The sequence below is a fragment of the Cryptomeria japonica genome, chromosome 7 (genome assembly GCF_030272615.1).
Source record: "Cryptomeria japonica chromosome 7, Sugi_1.0, whole genome shotgun sequence".
NCBI lineage: Eukaryota > Viridiplantae > Streptophyta > Pinopsida > Cupressales > Cupressaceae > Cryptomeria > Cryptomeria japonica.
In genome coordinates, this window is record NC_081411.1 from 388,556,670 (window position 1) to 388,561,007 (window position 4,338).

Sequence of the window (4,338 nt, forward strand, 5' to 3'; positions counted from 1 at the left end):
TTCCTCCCATGTGTTCTTCATTCTTGTAGAGAAATCTGCATTCAACTATTACCTCACTAATTCTACACCCAAAAGGCCTAATTTATAGAATGACAAGAGCTCCAAAACCACCAATAAATATGTACAAAGAAGCCTCTTCATTCCTCATGAGCAAAACCCTTGGAATGCCTACATAGAACTCAAAAAGGAATTTTTTTGTCTCCAATACTTTCCCTCAAACTTAGGCACCCATTCTTGCAAGATAAGCATTTTATTAAATGCAATAAATGACAGAATACCAAGAGACACTTGTTGCCTCTTCCATGCTCCCACTTGGAGAAGCCCAAAGGTCACTCTTTTTTCCACTTCCTTAAGTCATTAAATAGCTTATTATAGACGTTCATAAATAGGTAAATTAATATTAAGGAATTGTGTTCATAACCCACTTTTACAACTGCTAGTGGAACGCGTCACCCCTTATGAATGTATTATGAATAATGGTGAGAATTAACTAATAGAAAAAAAATTCCAATACATCTTAATTGCCTTAAGACAATTTCCAAGGATGTTGGAACCACATCATAGTATTTACAAGGCAATTAGCATCTTAATCCTAACATTCTCCCACTTGACATCATACATTGTAAATATACCCATAGGAATCACAAATGAGGGAAAAGCACCCTTTAGTAATCCATATACCATATGAATATTCACCATGCTCTCATGCTCCAAAAAGACACCTGCAAAAGAAACCATGATAACCACCATCAAGCAAAAACTGCTCATATCCTCCAACATGCCACTCATGAAAAAAAGGAACATGCCAAGGTGAACTGTATCAACTATCACTGAAACTGGCACCAATCTGTACATGAACATAATCATTAGATTCAAATGACAACAAAGGCTCTAAGTAACTACCTTACGCATACCACCTAGAATTCAAACCACAACAAATTGCAATTTATCTATGCTAACCATACCTCAACCAAGGTATATCAACATAGATAAAACTTCATGTCGTTAACACATCAAATCTAAAAATGCAATCAATTCTCTGTATATCCAACCTCCTATCTCAAAGCAACATACCAATACACAAATGACATAGATAAGGCCAACTAACAAATTTTGCATCATCATTAAAGCAATCTCGTGTATATAGACAATCCACTGTAGAACATAATTCTACTACTGAAAGGGGAGGTGAATTAATAGTAGATATAAACTTCTAATTCTTAATTAATTTAAAATTTTAATGAAAACTATCAAACTTCAATCTGAAAGCTGAAATAAATTGGAACTAAAATAAGAGAAAGATGTAACCACTATGAAGGCAATGCACAAGAGTTACGTGAAAACCCAGGATGAGAAAAAACTATGGTGAGAAACGTTGCTAGGATCTACAGTCCTAATCCAACCTCACGAATAATTCAATTACAATGTTTAAGGGCACCAACCCTAAGGCATCACCAAACCCCTATTCTAAGAGAACTAACTCTTTCAAATATGAGCACCCACTCAACAACCTGAGCACCAACTTAGGATTGAATCACAAATCACAACTTTTTGAGAAGTATCACTTTACAATATTTGGAATATATAAACAAACAACTACAATTTGATATAGACAAATTTCAAATATCATGTATAGTGTTATTCCTTTTAACAAAAATATTTGTAATAACCTTTGCTAATTGAATATGGTTTATCAAAGAAAACTTGATTTCAATTTCAAAAAAAATTGTTACCAATACAACACTTCTATTGTACAAGAACTTCTTTGTAGTAGTAGCATACCTTCAAATCTCAATCTCGATTTCTTTTCTCTCAAAGTATTTTGAATCATGAAACTCAATAAGACTGATTATCAATCACAACATCCCATAATAAACAATATTTATTGTTTACAACATCATTACATACCTTCAAGTCACAATGAAATAACTCTATATTTGCATTGTATCTTCATATTCCAATATTTATTTCTTAATAATTCTTATTGAACATCTTGTGTAAATCTTTATAAATGATACCTTTTTCAATACACCCTCATTTTCTTTTTTTATCCACTATCAAACACAACCAATATATAACATATCTACTTCCATCGATCAAGCAATTTCCATGCATTGAACTCCTTACACAATCTTGACAAGGGAAGTTTACAAACCATATTTCTAGTCGTTACAGAATGCACTACAAGTAAGGATAATCTGAAGTATATTCTCTGCAAAGAATAGCCTGATATGCTTACCACTGGCTAACAAAATAGCATCCTTTCATCCACAATCTTGTCTTTTTCAAATTATTAGAGTATTCAAATAAGAAACCTTGATATTGAGTCTTAGTTTGATACATATGTAATGTATTCACCCTTCAATTAATATTGTCATGTTCGAAATATATCAAATACTTTGTTTGGCCCCACCAACTATTATAAAGCCAACATAGGTATGAATTGATATTGACAATTGACGACATATGTGGAGTGCTTAGCCAACAAAAATGACACAACAAATTCCATCACCAATAATGAAAGATGTATCCACTCTCACTACAGGTTTATTATTAATTTGGCTCTTTCATAATATTACCATTCATATATTGTTCACGCCAATGGAAAGAGATGGCTTATATATTTCGGCTGATGTTTTCCATCTAAATTTCACCCTAAACTATAGTCCTCATTTAAATATTCAAAATATTAGAAATACATTTTCTTTGAACGTGATTGATAAACCATCATGAATTACTAGGTTCAATCATATAAAAACTTTGATGATGTGATTTGCAAAGTATGTATTACCGAACTTCTGCATCTAAAATAGTACTTGACATCAATGAAAAACATGCTTACATCTACATCTGAGTCATCCCACTACAATTGAAAAGGAAATCAACCCAAACAACTACATAACTCGTAGATCCAAATTTAATGATGTTGGTGTAATTAAGGTGTTATACCAACTGATAACCTTGTTGGAAGTATGTGTTGCTATGGTTGTCATTGATGTCAAACTTGTTGTTCAAGATTGGTCTGGAATGTTTGTGGTGTAGAGTTATCTTATTTTGTCGGTGATGCAGGTGTTCTATTGGTTGTTCTGAAAGTGTTCGAGTTCGAAAAGTGTTGCCGCTAATGTTTATTATTGTTATCTTCATTGGTTATAGTTTTGGTATCACGGATATGATAGTTATGTGGTTTGGAAACATCTTTGTGTTCTTTGAGTGTTGTGGCATTATTCGTTGTTGATTGTGATATTCTACGTTAGACCTATCCTTAGGTTCGGATATGATTTGTGGGAGATTTTTTGATATGTTATGGGTCTCACCGTAGCATGTTGAGATCTGGATTTGAGTTATTTGCATTGGAGAGTATGTTTTGACCATTAATTGCTTATGTGGATGTGTAGAATATGAATATGTTGTTGGTTATATTATGATGATTGCAGATCAGTGAATTGATCTTTGGAAGATGTTTTTTGGTCCCCTCTTTCTCCTAAAGTGGATCAAGTATTTATTTTTAGTCTAGAATGTATATTTGGTTCAGACCAACTTGGTTCAAGTTTTGATGATCATCTAGTATATAAGGAACATGTATGTGTTTGAGTTAGATGCAAAAGGTGTGGCAGAATGGTGAAGATAAGTGATGTAGAGTGAAGATCAGAGGAAGTATGAGCAATGAAGAAGAGTTGTGTTTGAATGATATGCAAGTTGTGTTGAGACTGTAGCATAGTTATGAGACAGTGTTGATAGTTGAGGTCTAAGTTGTGTGTTGATGTTGGTCACTTGATGCAGAGTTCAAGGACAATTTCATGATCAGGAGATTCTTCTTTTCAGATCATTCTTTTGTATCTTGCCTTGTTGCACTTAGCTTCAAGTTTTGCTAGTCTTGTTTTGTATCTTGCCCCAAGAGCAATTAGCCTTGGTTTGAAAGTCCAAAGTAGTGAGCTCTTTTCTTTTTAATCTGATATATATAGTGAATCATCTTGTAGGTAGGTGCTCACCATGGTTTTTCCCTATTTGGGTTTTGCACATAGAAAATATTGGTGTTCATGTGTTGGATATGTGTTGTTGGTTAATTGTTTATGTGCTACATTAATTTTTGTTTGGATTGATTCACACCCCCTCCCTCCTCTCGGTCCTTCTTTGAGTTCAACAAACCTCACCTAGGTCCTTATTACACATATTACTTAAGTTTTCTTAGTGATCACTTTACACTTTAGGAGCATCTCCACTTTAGGTGGTTTTATCGTGTTATCACTTATCCACCTTAACGGGATCTTCCACCTTTCATGGACTTATCACACTATCATTTTTCCACCTTATGTGGGTGATAGGTTGTCTATTACATAA